The sequence below is a fragment of the Hylobates moloch genome, unplaced genomic scaffold (assembly GCF_009828535.3).
Source record: "Hylobates moloch isolate HMO894 unplaced genomic scaffold, HMol_V3 SCAFFOLD_15, whole genome shotgun sequence".
NCBI lineage: Eukaryota > Metazoa > Chordata > Mammalia > Primates > Hylobatidae > Hylobates > Hylobates moloch.
Window position 1 is genome coordinate 49009700 of NW_026652290.1, and position 8761 is coordinate 49018460.

An 8761-nucleotide genomic window follows, 5' to 3' on the forward strand; every position below is an offset into this window, starting at 1 on the left:
TCCGAGGCCCAGGCTGAAATCCAGTTGCTGCTGCAGAGACCACAAGTTTCCAAGGCCTTGTCAAGCGGGCGGTGCCAGACGATCCCCAGGCCTGTCACTGGCTGCTCTTCGGCTCGGACACACCAAACCCCACGAAGTATTTCCATTTCGAGGGAATAGAGGTTGTGGCTTCCGTCAAGCACCCATTTACCCCACCCTCCTCCTCCTCTTCCTGCAAACTTGAGTCACAGCTGCCCTGCTGGGCGCAGGCCCCAGGGATGTCTGAGTCAGCCTGGCTGGGGTTCCAGTCCCGACACCGCCCTGACCAGCTGGGAGACTCCGGGAACCTCCACCCTGCTGAGCCTCCACTTCGACATCCGTGAAACAGCCATGAACAAGCAGGTCTCAAAGGTCGACTCCTGTATGCAGGGACATAGCATGCAGTAGGTGCCCAATAATAACGGCAGCACCCACATGGAGCCCCTTATGGCAGCCCTTCTCCTCTGCACTTCCACATGGCATCTCATTTAACCTTCACAACAACCCAACTAGGAAGGCACCATCATTATCCCATTTTACTGATGAAGAAACTGAGGCACAGGAAGGTGAATTTACCAGCCAGCTCACAAATGGACTAGTAGATGGCAGTTTGTGGATTGGAGCCCAGAGTCTGTGCTCCTGCCCACCCCTTCTCAAATGAGGGCTATAAAATAACACCCTAAGAGCTCTTCCTACGTGCCTGGCAGTGTACTAAGAATTTGAGTCTTCAGTACGTTCAATCTTTACGACAGCCCTATGAAGTGGGGGTTATGAGGAGCCACCATTTTACAGATGGGTAAGTCAAGACACAGAGAGAGGATGTGGCTTGCCACAGACCACACGGCTAGTGAGCATAGGAGCCAAGATTCCAACTCATTTCCCATCCTGGCCAAGAATAACACTCCTGCTTCTTCATTTCTCCGAAAGAAGCCATGCTGATTCCATCCCTGGCTGTGACTTGGGCTGCTTGTCCCTTCTCTGCCCACCCAACCACCCCCAGGGCTGTGCTGGGGAGAGAAGGTGGTTCCTGGAGCCCTCTAGCCTCTGAAAACCATGGCGGTGGTGCAACGTAGAGGATGGGCTTAAAGCCAAAGAAACACAGCTTCTTCTTTTGTTGTTGTTGTTGTTGTTGTTGTTTGGGTTTTTGTTTTTGTTTTGTTTTGAGACAGAGTCTCGCTCTGTCCCGAGAGTGCAGTGGCGTGATCTCGGCTCACTGCAAGCTCTGCCTCCTGGGTTCACGCCATTCTCCTGCCTCAGCCTCCCGAGTAGCTGAGACTACAGGCACCTGCCACCATGCCCAGCTAATTTTTTGTATTTTTAGTAGAGGCAGGGTTTCACCGTGTTAACCAGGATGGTCTCGATCTCCTGACCTCATGATCCACCCACCTCAGCCTCCAAAAGTGCTGGGATTACAGGCATGAGCCACTGCGCCCAGTCTTTTTTTTTTTTTTTAGACGGAGTCTTGCTCTGTTGCCCAGGCTGGATGCAGTGGCACGATCTCGGCTCACTGCAACCTCCACCTCCTGGGTTCAAGCAATTCTCCTGCCTCAGCCTCCCGAGTAGCTTGGATTACAGGCGTGTGCCACCACACCTGGCTAATTTTTGTATGTTTAGTAGAGACAGGGTTTTGCCATCTTGGCCAGGCGAGTCTCGAACTCCTGACTTCAGGTGATCCGCTCACCTCGGCCTCCCAAAGTGCTGAGATTACAGGCGTGAGCCACCATGCCTGGCCAAGAAACATGGGTTCTAATCCCAATGCCCCCGCTTCCTGGCTATGGGACCTTGATTGAGTCCTGTACCGTGCCTCAGTTTCCCCACTTATAAAAAGAGGTTACTAAAAAGGATGCTTCACTCAAGGGTGTGAAGACTCAATGAATGAAGTGTTAACAAGAGCTCCACATACAGCGATGCTGCTGTTCAGCTGCACCAAGGTGGGCTCCCTTGACTTGCTGGGAGTTACAATGAGGAAGGAAGGACCATTTAACCTGTAGGTCTTTCCAGAGAAAGTGCGTTTCCTAAAATCAAATCCTGCCCTTGCTCCAAAACTTTCAGTGGCGGTTTCCCATGACCACACCACAGTCCCAGGGTCTCCCCTGGCCTTCAAGGCTGGCACGGTCCGACCCTGCCAACATCCCTAGTGCCACCATCTGTCAGCCCCTCCTTGCTCCTGCTCCTGGTCTGCACATGCTGTTCTCTTTGCCAAGAATGCCATTTCCTCAGCCCCCTGGTCCCGCTGAGGAACACCTCCTCATCCTTCAAAGCCAAGCTGGAAGGGAACATCTTTGGAGACGCCGCTTGACCTCCCAGGCAGAAGGGGTCACTCTCCCTGGAGATGTGGTCGCGTCATTAACCACACTGGGTTAGAATCATCAGAAGCTGTTCCTGCCTCTTCCATCAAGCAGGGGGCTCTGGAGGCCAGAAAATGCCTATGAATCATGCCCACATCCCCAGAGCCCAGCATGGGGCGGGCTCAGGTTAGGTCAATCGTGTTTGAAGACTGAATAAATGAATGTCTTCATTTGCTACCGTCAGAAGCCCAGTCTGGAACAAAAATTCCAGTGCAAGGTTTTTGGCTTGAATGAGATCCGAAGAATCACCTTTAGGTTGTCAGGGAAATGACACAGGGAAGGGAAGGAGCCAATAAAGGGTTTGGGAATGAGCACATAACACTATGGACAGCTGGCGAACCTTGGGCGATGATGCAGAACTGCTTATCACTAACTCTCACCAGGTCAGTCGTGCATCAAGGCTACTGGGGGGATAGCACTTTACAGCCTACTCTAGCACTATGGTGGCCTCCTGGGGCAGGGGCCAGCAGGCTGCAGCTGCTGGATGAAGCCCCCAGGCAGAGTCGCTGGTCCTCAGGTGCTCAAGCTTAGCTGGAAGCCTTCAGGTTGCTGTGCAATGAAATAGTGAGTACCCAAAGGATATGTGCATGTGTTACAGTGAGTGAGTGAATGAACGAATGAATGGAGTATCAAGAAAAGAGCCGCGTATCTTCAGTCATTGAGCAGACACAGGCCTTCTGCTGTGTGGCCCTGGACCAGCCATCATGCCTCTCTGACCCTGGTTTCCTCTTCTATAAAGCAGGAATGCTAGCCCAGCCTCCCAGGAGATAAAGGGTGGGAGGTCCCCAGAGAGTGAGAAGGGTTCCACCTGGGCTCCCAGACTCAATCTCAGCTCCAGGAAGCAGGACATGGCCCCAGTGAGGGTTCTCTGTGGGTGAAGAAGCCACAGAAGGCAGGCACAGTGCCCCGGTTGGAACCACAGGGGCCCTGAAGCAACCACATCATGGCCACCACAGCCTCCACCATCCCACAGCAATTTCCGCTGCTGCCTCTCCCCAGGGCAAGATCTCCCACCAGTGGCTGGCTGTCCCCTCTGCCAGCACCTGCCCCCAGTGGGCCCTGCAGCATAGCCATGGCTGCTGCAGGGCAGGCTGGCAGCTGCTCCTGTGTGCAGCAGCGTGTCTGCTTTGAAAAGCCACAGAGACTCCTGCGGTTAGGGGCTCATGTTACAGTAGCACAGGTTCGAATCCCAGTTCTACCACTTGTGACTGTGGGAAAGTCATTTCACCCTAGTCCTCTCTGGTCTCATTGATCAAATGGAACTAACATTCTACTGTCCCCTCTGGTGGTCTCAGCTCCAGCAGTTTGTGAGATGGTTGCCGCCACTGTTTTCCCCACTGCAAAACCCATGAGGACACAGTTATCTTGCCTCCTGCCCCAACCCCAGGGTCTTGAACACAATAAGTGCTCAATAAATGCTTGGTAAATACATGAATTATTGTCTGACCCGCCTTGCTCTTCCAGTCCAAACTTAAATGTCGCCTCTTCCAGGCAGCATTCCCTGATTCCTCTCCTGGGTTCCCAGAATCTCTTCCAACTCCTTTAACCTCTTTCCTGCAGCTGCCTGGCCTACTGGGTGTGGCTGCCAGTTATCGGACCCCGCCCCCTCAACCTACCTTTCCCCAGGTTTGTGCGGGGCAGGCCGGCCTGCCCGCAAGCGAGGGAATGAAGGCGAGGGAGAAAGGAGGCGGCGCAGATACATCTAGAAGGCTCGGGGAGGCGGCGGGGGATTCTCGAAGGCCCGGCCAAGACCCGCAGCCTCAGCAAGCCAAGATGCGAGCAGGGACCCGGCCGGAAGGAGGCGGGGGAGGGGCGGCCAGGGAGCTGGACGCTAGCGGACGGGCGGGGGCGGCGGGGGCCTGGTATTTCCTGAGGCCCTTCAGGAAATGCTCGGGGCCGCCCCTGGGCGGGATCGGCGGTGGGATGGGCCTGGGAGGGATCCGCAGGCTCCTTCCCCGCGCTGCCCTGGACTCTCTGGCGCGCTGTCTCTGCGGGCCGTCTTCCCCGTCGAGGAGGCGCTGCTCAAGTCCCATTTCACGGAGGAAGAAACCAAGACTCAGAGAGGGCCACCGGGGTCACACTCTCTACTGCACAGTTCTGCGGCTGCGCCAGCGCCGGCCCGCTCCCTCCACGTCCCCGGCCCCTGCCAGGGCTGCGGCAGCCGCCGAACCCCCGGGCCGGGCTCCCTATGGCAGGGCCAGGGCGGAGGACTCGGAGACGCGGCGGGAAGGCGAGGCGGGGCCCAGCGTATCCCGCGCACAGACCGCGCAGCCCCAGCCCTCAAGGAGAGCAGTGCTGGCCGCCCTGCCGCGGACCGTCCTCCCCTGCCTCGGCCCTCCCAGAGGCCCGGACACGGCCAGGCAGGACCCCGCGACACATCAGACGCCCCACCTCACACTCGGGACCCTGAGACACTCATTGTTCACCAAACGACTCGCTCCCTCTTCCGCTGACGGAGGAGTCAGTCCATCGGGACTGGATGGGCTCCGTGTGCGCGAGTTCAAATCCTGCCTCACCACCTGCTGCCTGGCGCTTTTCTTGTCTAAGCCGCAGTTCCCTCTGTGTGGTGGGGATAACAGCACAGCCTGCCTCAGAAAGTTGCAGTGAGAACTAAATGCGTTCTGCTGGCGCGGTGGCTCAGGCCTTAATCCTAGCACTTTGGGAGGCCAGGGCCTGAGGACGGCTTGAGGTCAGGAGTCCGAGACTAGCCTGGTCAACATTGTGAGACCCCCGTCTGTACAATTTTTTTTTTTTTTTTTTTTAGGCGGATTCTAGCTCTGTCGCCCAGGCTGCAGTGCAGTGGCGCGATCTCAAGTGAGCGATCTCAGCTCACTGCAAGCGCCGTCTCCCGAGTTCAAGCGATACTGCTGCCTCATCCTCTCGAGTAGCTGGGACTACAGGCGCGTGCCACCACGCCTGGCTAATTTTTTGTATTTTTGGTGGAGACGGGGTTTCACCGTGTTAACCAGGATGGTCACAATCTCTTGACCTCGTGATCCGCCCACCTGAGCCTCCTAAAGTGCTGGGATTACAGGCGTCAACCACCGTGCCCGGCCTACAAAATATTTTTCAAAACGCGTCGATCAGTATAAAGCGCTATGCCTGGCACATCCTGTGCTCATTCTGCTATCGTGACAAAATCGTGCTCAGGCCCCTGCCACCTGCAAACAAAGTGTCTCTCTCTTTGACATTTACCCACCACTGTTTCAACCTGCGCAGTCTCTCCTTCTCCCTCCCCTTCTGAATTTTAACAAATATCCCTCTTCTGTAAAGTGGCTGAAAAAAAAAAAAAAAGGAAAACAGATCACAATGGCTTAGACAAATAAGGGTTTATTTCCCCTGTCACTGTGAACCTGGAGACCGGCCATGGTTGGCACTGTTTCCCCAGCCCAGTGATGGCAGGGCTGACGTCCTCTGTAATGCGCTTGGCGTTTCCCCCTTGTTAACAGCGTGGCTGATGGTGCTCCTGGCGTTGCATCTGCCTCCGCATTTAAGACAGAAAGGAAAAGGAATGGTTACCTTCAGGGTTAATTGAAAGCATTTGTCACTTTTGTCAATAATTTCCCAGGCACCCCACCCCCTCACCCCCCACTCCCACCCCTGCCACACACACACACAATGAGATCTAATGAGACTCCTTAGATGTCATTGGCCAAAACTGTGTCACATGGTCACTCCTAGCTGCAACAAAGGCTGAGAAGGTAAGTGGTTTCTCTTTTCCAGCCTCCACAGTGGAAAGCAGCAGGGAAGAGGGGAATTGGGAATGGCACACATTGGTCAGTCAGCTATTATAATAGTGTCTGCCACACCTTCCCCCTCCGTCTTCTTCCAGCCCCTCCACTCCCCAGGACCTGCCTTCCAGCCACCCCTGACCTCCTCCTTCATCCAGGGGCCACCTGTTTCCATTTCTTTTGGGATATCAGAAGCTCACAACTCTGGGGCGGCACTTCTATAGGGTAGCAATCAGATGACACTGAGTAGAACTGCATCTTTCTTTCTTTTTTTTTTTTTTGAGACAGAGTCTCACTCCATCACTTCAGTCTGTACACTAGGCTGGAGTGCAGTGGTGCGAACACTGAAGCCTCGACCCCCTGGGCCCAAGTGATCCTCCTACCTCAGCCTCTGAAATGGCTGGGACTATAGGTGCATGCCACCATGCTCAGCTAATTTTTTTTTTGTTTGTTAATTTTTTTTGTAGAAACAGTGTCTCTTGCCAGGCGCGGTGGCTCACGCCTGTAATTCCAGCACTTTGGGAGGCCAAGGCAGGTGGATCACAAGGTCAGGAGTTCAAGACCAGCCTGGCCAATATGAAACCCTATCTCTACTAAAAATACAAAAATTAGCCAGGTCTGGTGGTGAGCATCTGTAGTCCCAGCTACTTGGGAGGCTGAGACAGGAGAATGGTTTGAACCCGGGAGGCGGAGGTTGCAGCGAGCCGAGATCACGCCACTGCACTCCAGCCTGGGTGACAGAGTGAAACTCTCTCAAAAAAAAGAAAGAAAGAAAAAGAAAAAGAAACAGCGTCTCTTACTTTGTTGCCCAGGCTGGTCTCAAACTCCTGGTCTCAAGCGATCCAAACACCTTGGCCCCCCAAAGTGCTGAGATTACAGGTTTGAGCAGCGCACCTGGCTTTCCATACTCAGATTCTGAAACACAGATCTCATCGTATCACACCTCTGGCTCAAAATCACCCTTAATAATTGGCTCTACTAGAGCCCCATTTCCCTATACTCCCTGCCTTTGAATATATCAGTGTTGCAACACTGAAACACTTAAAGAATCTCCTCTGCTTTCTCTCTGGTTGCTTCTAGGATCTCTTCTTTGACTTTGGTGTTCTATATTTTCAATACAATATGTCCAGACGTGAATTTCTTCCTACCTATCTTGCTTGGGATTCATTGGATCTCTAGAATCTATGCATTTGGTGGTGCTTATTAGATATGGAAAAAAATGTCAGACTTTATGTTTTCAAATATTGCGTTTGTCTCGTTTTCCCATCTCTGTCTGGAACTGCTACCTATGTTAGATCTTCCTGTTGTATTCTCCCTGGCTCCTAAACACTTCTTTTCTTTGTTTTCTCCTCCTCCTTTTCCTCCTCTTCTTCTTCATCGTCTTCTTCTTCTCCTCCCCCTCCTCCTCATCTTTCTCCTTCTCCTCCTTCTTCTTCTCTTTCTTCTTCTCCTTCTCCTTCTCCTTGCTACTGCTGCCTCCTCCTGCTCCTCCTGCTCCTGCTCCTCCTGCTCCTGCTCCTCCTCCTCCCCCTCTTCCTCCTCCTCCTCCTCCTCCTCCTCCTCCTCCCCCTTCTCCTCCAGCTTTCTCAGGTTGAATTCTTCTTTTTTTTTCCCTCTATTTTCCATTTATTTTTCTTTCTGGGTTGAATTCTGGATAATTTCTTCAAATCCATCTTCCAGATCATGAATTCTCTATTTAGCTTTGTCTAAACTGTCGTTTAAACTGTCCATTGAGTTTTTAATATGTTACTAGGTGTTAAATTGCTAGAAGCTCCATTTATTTCTCCTGCACATTTGCTTAGTTCTTCTCGTTCAGCACCCTTTGCTCATGTTGCTCCATCTTCTCCCACCTCTTCCCCTGGCAAATTCCTATACAACCCATTTCTTTCCATCCCCAGGGAGCTTTCCCTGACCTCCAGGATGGACTGGGGCTTTCTTGGGCCCTTCAGTCCCTGGGACTCCTTTGTCACAGCACTGATCACATTCAGTCATGATTGGCTGGGTCTGGATCTACCTCCCCACCTCAGATCTGTGCTTCGCATAAGCAGGGGCCATATCTGCATCCTCTCTCAGGGATAAGTACAGGAGGATTTCAATAAACTTGGATAAAATAAAAGCAATTTCCTTAGCCCACCCATCACTCCTTAGTCTTACTTGTTTCATTTACTTATCTTTTTTCTGTAAAGTATATCACTTACTGCCAGCTACATGCGATCAATTGTAAAATACTTTCAATAACTAAAAATTGAATAATGGTAAAAAAAAAAAAACCCACATCAGCTTTCAGTATAATTTGCTTAAATTGTTCAAGAAAACACTGCTAATTTTTTGTTTCCGCAGAGTGAAGTACAGAAGTGAGCAGATTGATAATTTTTTTTTTTTTTTTTTTGGAGACAGGGTCTCACTGTCTTGCCCAGGCTGGAGTGCAGTGGTGCCATGACAGCTCACTACAGCCTTGATCTCCTGGGATCAAGTGATCCTCCTGCCTCAGCCTTCTGGGTAGCAGGGACTATAGGTGTGTGCCATCATGCCTGGCTAATTAAAAATACTTTTTTTTGGTTCTTTTGTAGAGACAGGGTCTCATTCTGTTGTCCATGCTGTTCTCAAACTCCTAGGCTCAAGTGATCCTCTGGCCTCGGCCTCCCAAAGTGGTGAGATTACGGG